Source organism: Aptenodytes forsteri, unplaced genomic scaffold (genome assembly GCF_000699145.1).
Source record: "Aptenodytes forsteri isolate BGI_AS27 unplaced genomic scaffold, ASM69914v1 Scaffold83, whole genome shotgun sequence".
Lineage (NCBI taxonomy): Eukaryota > Metazoa > Chordata > Aves > Sphenisciformes > Spheniscidae > Aptenodytes > Aptenodytes forsteri.
In genome coordinates this window covers 5,778,666-5,787,106 of record NW_008795371.1, presented here as the reverse complement: position 1 = coordinate 5,787,106, position 8,441 = coordinate 5,778,666, and the positions used below count along the sequence as shown (strand labels likewise).

The following is an 8,441-nucleotide window of genomic DNA, read 5'->3' as shown; positions in this document are numbered from 1 at the left end:
CGCCCCCGCCGCTGCGCGCCGGGAAAAGCGCGTATCTGAGGCTGTGAAGTGGCACCATGGGTTATGGGTTAATTTCTCCTTAAGCCGCCTTGCTTTAAACCGGCGCGGCCTGGTAAAATCAAAATTATTGATTCCTGGGGGTGTATGCCCCCTTCGTGGTAGCTGCTAAGAGTCTTTCAGCGGAATTAAGTGAATGGTGTCTTCGGCAATAAATAAACTTCTGTCAGATATGAAAGGTAAATAAGCTGGGTAATTTCTCCTTAAGCCGCCTTGCTTTAAACCGGCGCGGCCTGGTTTCCAGAAAAATCAAAATTATTGATTCCTGGGGGTGTATGCCCCCTTCGTGGTAGCTGCTAAGAGTCTTCTCAGCGGAATAAGTGAATGGTGTCTTCGGCAATAAATAAACTTCTGTCAGATATGAAAGGTAAATAAGCTGGGGAAAAATAGAGGAAAACTTGTATAACTCTCTTCTCGTAGTCCATAATGGTATCTGCTGAATTCTTAGATTATATAATTATCTATTAAGTGCCAAATTATACATTTCCAATAGCATATTTCATAACTCTGCGTGGGAGAAATTATATTGAAAATCCCAGATTTATAGAAAAGGTGTTTTGTTTTTCCTCCTCCTTGGCTTTAAACCAAACTAATGCTAGTTTCAGTAAATCTGTTTTTCAGTAATTAGCATGTAATGTTAGGTATGTCAGTGAATGTGTTTGGAGAAAATGCTTCAGAGCTTTCCTGTGTGTAATACAAACATTACACTGTATAAATGTGTGGAAGGTTGGTCTAAGCTAATCGTGATTACACTTGGGAGAAAAAAAAGACGGAACATTGGATTGTTACATGTTGCCTATGCAGCCTCTGTTGAATTTATGGATCTGGGTGAGCACGGGGGCTTCAGTTACACAGATACAGTGCCAGCACCCTAAAGTAATGAAGTGTTATGAAAGGGGTTTCTTTGAGGTTAATGGGTCTGTGTTCACCACTTAATTTTTAGATTAAGGTGATGGACTAGCTCTTAACTGAGCCTTGAAACAAAGATGCATCTTGGAAGAACAGATTCCTGCCCCTGTGTGGTCAGTTCAGTCTTCTCTTGGACATGTAAACTGAGCTCTGATACGCTTATGTACCACCCTGACAGAGGGTATGTGAGACAAGTGCAGTGAGATGTACAAGTCTTGGGCTTTAAAGTGTTCTGCATGTATCATTGTTGCCATGTTTTCAGATGGGCTCAGATCTCATTTAACCACCCAAACACCCGAAAAATCAGCATCTAACAGCTCCAGCTGTGACATTTCTAGCAAACTCTTCTGATGATTAACTGAGAGATGAGCTGTTTAAAAACTATTATTTGGCAGGAGTTACTGATTGTATCTGTGTTATGCTTTGAATATTATGCAGTTTTTGTTCTGGATTGTTGGGGGAAAATATAATTTTTATATTTGTCTGTATAGCACTTTCCAGTTGATTTTCTTCAAGGTAGTTGGGGATACGTTGATTTAGTCTTCAGGGATCCCTATTGCATATTAGTCTTGTTTTATAGAATAAATCTGATATACCTATCACTTGCTGATTTTAGTACCTGAAGCTAATCACCAAACATGCAATATATTAAATATTGTATTTCTTCACTCAAGACATGTCATTAATTTTAAATTGCTTTTACATGTCTGATACTCATTTACTTGTTGGAAACCTTTGGAGACCCATGGGAGTGTTGAGTCTTGTTTACACAGATGAATTGTCTTGGTTCATTTTCTGGTTTGTATGTTGATTTGTTTGGTATGTGTGTCTCCTAGACTTCTGCTCTTTGTCATATGTAAGATCTTATACCCAGCTTTTGCCAGGCTTAGAGATGCGTCAAGTATTTTTAAAAGAAGTAGCGTAGTGAAAGTAAATCCAGCAACCTGTTATCCTATAAACAGCCAGAATTAATTAATCATGGAAATATCCCCTCATCCTGCTAATATTAAATCCTCATTGTGAAAGATTTCAAATAGCAAAGAATAGTTGCATCAGAATTTGGAAGTGGTTTTTGGAATTAAATTGAAAATGTTGGTGTCCCCCCCCCTCCCCTTCATCTGCAAGATTGTTTCTTTTTTTTTTTCCTCTCCTGCTCTGTGCTTTTTTTTCCCCCCTTTGGTTACTGCTTGAAATCAACAGTAGAGGTGTTTGTCAGCCTGTATACATTGTCAAGTGTTTCAAGTATGCTATGCATCTGTGGACTACCATATTAACACTTTCTAAAGCTCCCTTCCTGCTATAATGGAATTCTGGCTATGTGAGTCTCCAGTTACTCATTTGCTTCCACCGTATACAAAGCTGTCACTTTGCAAATGATCTTGGATGCTTCCCTGTTCTTTTCCAGAGGAGAGAACCTCTCCAAGAGAAAGAATGAAAAGAGCTCAAATTACTTAGCTAAGTAAAATGAAGATTCAGAGCAAGGTGGTATGATTGCTGTCTGTAAATGCATGAAGAACCTAAACATTCAGAAGAAAGGAAGTTACTTAGGCCCAAAGGCAATGTTGGCACAAAATCAAATGGATATAGATTGGCCATCAGTAGTCATACGTTGGAATTCGGAAACTTTCTAGCTGTCAGAGGTGGAAGATTCTGTAACATACTCTGACAGGTATTTGACCCCCAGAATCTCGTGCTAGTTTTAAAATATTGACGCTTAATACTTTTAGGAATGAGTACATATGATACTTTGACTTCCTGGCAGAAAGGAAGGGGAAAGGGAGAAGATGAAAGAAGAAGGGACTAGATGATTCAGGATGTCCTGCTTTTCATTCCTGTCTTGTCCTCTGTCTTCATCCTTATTTGGTGATGGGAACTCATTGACTGGAGTAAAAAAAAGCTTATAGCATGAGGTGTAGGGCTTTAAGTATGCATTCGAGGCCTGATTCTCACTTGCGTGACTTTTTTTTTTTGGTACCCTGGCAAGGTACTATAAAGGAGAATTAGGGTATTTGCAATTTAAATATATGTATACTGAATATTTTAATGAAAATCTAACAATGTTTTTCCCTGACAGCAATTTTTGTCATTTGCAGCTTGTTTTTTGTAGTGATTACTTTACTTATTTGTACAGGATGTTGTGGTTCTCTCTGGGGCTGTCCAAATCCCTAGCTACCCTACTGGACAAAAGAGACAACTTAATAAAAGATTTTCCTATGCTGTGGGCTTCACTTCTGTTTTTGACACTTCCTGCTGAGAAGCAGTTGCATAGAGAGAGTTGAACCTGTGCTGCTGTTCTTGAGCTCCGTGTTGCTTCAGATCATCAGAATGAAACCAGGACGACATTGGCCAGTTGCAGGTTTAATTTCATTCTGGTACTTTTGGAGCTGCACAGTTATACCTGTGCAGAGATTTTGCAGAGAGAACAGGGAAAAAACCAAACAAACCAACCTGAAAGAAAATTAATAAAAGTTACTTCATGTCATTCTCTAATTGCATCTTTACAAAAAAAAGTAAGCAGAGGGAAGGGTCATATTTATAACAAAAAAGTTAATTTGATATAAAATGCCAGTGAAGGCAAGGTACAACTAGTTTTTAGCTTGCTGTAGATAGTCCACTAACTGCCAGATAAGGCATGTATGGTGGTATGTACAGCCCATGCTGAAACAGAAGTTCCACTGTCTTGTCTCGAATAGGATTTTATATTGAGGTACATATCTTAGGTGTTTGGGTTTTTTGTTTGTTTGCTTTTCCCTGGGTGAAAACATAACATTAAACAGCTACCTAACTGTTTTCTCACATGGCAGAACAGAATAGGGGCACCTTATTGTTCCCCAGCTTTGGTCTCTGCTAATTTCTTTGACACATTAAGTCTTATAATGGCTCATCACTGAATACCTAAACAGCTGATGCTATTAATATGTTATGGGTATGTCAGATTCTTACTGATTTTTAACTGCTTTGGCTTCTTAAAATTGATATTTAATGAGATCCAAATAGATGCTTGATTATTTGTTAAAATTCAAAACAAATATCTAAACATGACTAAGTTACTTAAAGTGCTTTTGGCTGAGATGGTGCAAAATGCAAGAGTTGTATAGTTAAAGCCTTGTAATATAAGATTAAAAAAAAATCAGTACTTTTTTTTGTATTCTTCAAAACCTGTTGTCTGTAAGTTAGACTACATAATGAGTTTTGAAGTGTTCCACTGATCTTGGGGAAAGTGCATTAAAATTTATTAAAATGCCCATGTCCAGAAGTATACATATAGAAAAAAAAAATCTATTAAACCTGTGCCTTGAGATCCTAAATTATGTTTAATGAGATAGAATGTCTTGGCATATAATGTAGACTATATTCACAGCCTATTTTAAAAGTGCTTACTTGAAAAAGTGAAATAAAGACTCAATACAACATATTTTGTCATAGAGCACAACAATCCAGTGAGCCACCAAATGAGCATTGTAATTATTTTTTTAGTTCGGTTGTCTGTTATGGAAGAGATTACTGCTGCAGTTAAGAATGTGTATTAATGTTTGCCCTGCTTCAAACTTCTAATTACAGAGGAGACACTTTCTGGTTGCTTTTCCTGTACATCAGTTACCTTTGGTATGTCTACTAACTGCTCTAAAGCCTTACTTTTTACCTTGACTGAGTAAATAAAGACAACTTCCCTGTCTCTGGCATTATAACTTGAGCCTTCCAGAAATGCCTGGGACTTTGATTAAATATAAAAATGAAAAAATTTTTTTTTAATTGAGTGCCACTGACTTTTTATCTTGTGTAAGCATTCACATTGAAAAGGTGGTTAGGATTGAAATGTCTTTTTTTTTTTAATCTGATTAAAGAATTCAAAAAATAAACAAACTGCACGTGTTTTAACAACAACTGGTATCTCCGCAGTCAAGCCTAAGCTATGATCTCTGCTCTGGGAAGACAGGGCCAAGTAAATCTCAGACGTGACATAACAAGGTGTAATATGAGGTAGAATGGGCAAAATAAGGTTATATTCTTGGCGAGGAGGACTAAGGGCAGTATGAAAGAACACTTCTGTTTTGTGTTTAATTAGATAAAAATGTAAACAAAAAAGTAGAACATGAAACTTGCATCTTCCTTTAATGTGCTATAAAGAAGTAGGTCTTTGAGAGGAGTTTAAGATACTGTCTATAGGCCTTTACCACCTTAGGAACTGTATTTCTTGAAAGGACACAGCCTGAAAGAAAGTCCAAAGACAACTCTGAGTGAAAACAGGTCATCAGGCATAGTGCTGTTGTTACCGGTGGTGCTTGTGCCTATGATGAACAGGTTTGGGTTTTCTCTTTTTTAAGTCTTAACTATATAGTGTATATATATGCTTTAGAACCATTCAAACCAAAGAGTAATTTTGTAGAAATGGATGACTGGCAAATTCCAGTCATAGGCTAAGAATTGTAGTATTAATTTGTCAGCTTTTTCTTGTTGCTTCTTGCTGTTTATTCTGTTTAAATTGCATTAAGGAAGCCCCTGAATAGCTGGCATGACCTCCAAGTACAGCTGCCTATATTTGATAATCAAAGAAGAATTTGGGAATTATGCAAAATAGATTTGAACTTCAATTTGTATTGCAATTTGCAAAATAAATAGTTGCTTACTTACCAGGCATCTTGGAATTTTCATGTTTTTCAATATCTTTCTCAAGGGAACTTCACTTTGGGCTTTGTAGGTGTAGAAAGGCAGATTGTCTCCCATCATCTGTACTGTGATTTTTTTTTTTGTTTTGAGTTTTTTGGTCTTTAAGTTTGCATTGTAAAATGGAGTGGCATGGGGGAGCAGCAGAACCAGTGGGCTGTTTCCCAGGAGACCTTGTTCCAAGAGGGTTTGTTCTCCATGGAGTAATTTTTTTGTCAGTTTTCTTGGATGTGAGTTTAGATGAAATGGAAGGAAGATTTTCAGAGTTTTTAATTTTAATGCTTGCTGTGTCACTTCTGCCTTTGTTTTGGGGAGATTTTTTCTTTGTTTTTAAAACCAAAAAGTCCCTGAGGAAGGGCAGCCCCTCTATGGAATCTCTTTGACTTCAGAGGAGCTTCGCGCATGTGTGTGTAGTGTTCTGGAAGATTAGGTCCTGGAATTTTATGACTGATCTGGCTGGATTGTGCTTGCATTGAATATGTATGTGGAGTTACTGCAAGCTTGTAAATATTTTTAACAGAAAAATTTCAGAAACTTTTCCCTTTTTTCATCTCCTACTAATGAAGGATTAACCAAGCTTACAAATACATGTGGTATGAGAGAATGCATTTTAGGCAGGCAACAATAAATGCTAGATAATTCCAAGAAAACTGTGAGCCTTTTGTTATTCGCTAAATCTTCCAAATTTAGATTAAAACATGCTCACTCATAGCATTCTCTTTAAATGTGCGTGAACCTGTGCATAGTCCTTCATTGAATTAGAAATAGCATTTTAATAATACTTAAGAAGCTAATAGAACATGATCTGTTGTAATAAAATAGTAGAAAGTAAGAGTCTGCATCACCTTACTCACTTTTTATATTATTTCTGGATGCATGTGCTGAAAAAACCTTACAGCTGAGTAAGTGTACACAACTAGTACAGAAATTAACACAAGTGGCAAATTGACCTGTGTTGTTCTTACTTGATAGGCAGCTTTTAGTTAACAATTTTGGATGCAGGAAAGATTTTTTTTTTTAAGATGCTTAATACTGAGGTAACAGTAAGTACCAAGTCTTGCTATGTACTTACACTTATATTTAAGTGTAATGATAGTAATGGAGTCATCCTTTAGTTATTATGTTGTCGTGTTTTGTTCAAAAAGCATAAATCAGCTTAGGAGAGTTAAAGAAAAACTGGGTGTAAAAATAAATGTTGCATTCCAATGAGATGAAAGGTACGGAAAGTGCAGGCTGTAAATATGGATCCAGCCACTTTTCCTTTTCTGTCCCTTACAGCACCAATTCTGTAGATGGTTACAAAGTTGTGATTTCACAATTAAGCATGTGCAAGATCCTGCTCCTTCTGAAGAAGTCCTCTCCTCTCCTTGCTGTGCTCGTGTCTTCCTGATGCTTCTTTTCTTGTTCCACCTCTTACAGTGAGTCTGATGTGCGTGCTGATCTAACTGAGAACTTGCCCACCAGAGAAGCCCAGATTAGTTTTTGGAGGGCTATCCTCTTGTGCTCACAGCAGCATTGATGTAGTCACATGGTGAACTTAATCAGGGAAATAATCCGGCTGAAAACTTGCAGTATTTTTTAGTTAATTTTTAAATGGATCTGTTACCTGAATTGGTTACTTAAGAATGAATGGCTAGGGGCAGAATGAGGCAGAGCCACCTCCTTTGGCAGGAACCCAGGCTTTTGCAGGATTAAGTGACAGTATACTCAGAGCCCGAGAGATACTATGGAGAAATGCTGAAATTCAGTAATTACAACAATTTCTGAGTAGCACATCTTTTAATTGAATAGTCTCGGGTCTCTGTCTCAAGAGGAACAGATTACCTCTGAGACCTTCCAGTGTTATCTGGTAGCCGAAGAAAGGGTTTGAAAGGAACTAGATAAACCCAATATGTAGTTGAATTATTTATTTGGCATAACAATGCTACTGTTGTTAATCTGGGCAAAGGGTCTTTGCTGTAGCACTGGCTTAAAAAAAAAAAACCAACATGAAAATTGTGGGGAATTTACTTGAGACAGGAAATAGATCAGCCACTAATTTGAGTGGGTATTGACTAAATATTTCAATGTATACAGGAGGAACACTCTGAAATGAATTGGGGAAGGGATTTTCTTTTATGTACGGTAAACCTAGATATTCCCCTTAAATTATTAAGTTCTAAATTTTCCAGTAAGAAAGCTCACCCCGCCCCCCCACCTTCTTGCCTGTGTTACCCTTTTTACAGCTGCATTTGTTCTCCCGACATTGCCCTGGGGATTGACTGGGCTTTATAAAGTGTACAGATTCCACTGCCAAAACACAAAAATGTCTCTTTGAGGAAGCAATGTTAGTTGGCAACATCAGTTTCTAGCTTCCTGAATTTTTTGGGAGCGGGTTTGTTCTTCCAAAGATTTTTTTAAAATTTTTTTTAAAGGAAGCAATGGATTTTTTTTTTCTGAAGACTTACTAATGTGTTGCTAAAATTAGCAATCAGATGATTTCTGATTTGATATATGTTCAATACTACTTAGACAAAATCTTGATTATACTTTGGAACGAATGTGCAAGGCTTTCTGCCAGTTAGTGCCCACAGGAATTGAACAACTGGGAAAGACTAATTCAGTGCTCAGTATCTCTTTGCAAACATCTGTTGAGAAGCTGTTGTCATCCTGAGTCTTGTCTGAACAAGAGGAGAGTGAATTCCAGCAGAACTTCTACCTACTGACAGCTGAGGATGTGGTCCTTTACCTGGATTCAGTCGCCTCACAGGCATCCAGCAGAAGGAAGTATATGGTGGTGTCCGTGACTGGGTGACTCATGCAAAAGGAAT

General features: G+C 37.4%; 1 protein-coding gene across 1 annotated transcript in view; it reads left to right on the top strand.

The window, feature by feature from the left end:
- Positions 1 to 393: 393 nt before the first annotated feature.
- MAP2K1 (mitogen-activated protein kinase kinase 1) overlaps positions 394 to 8,441 on the top strand; it is a 40,747-nt gene continuing 32,699 nt past the window's right edge. The window contains exon 1 of the mRNA XM_019472391.1: positions 394 to 424. The gene's annotated coding sequence lies outside the window, so the exon portion shown is untranslated. The remainder of the gene's footprint in view (positions 425 to 8,441) is intronic.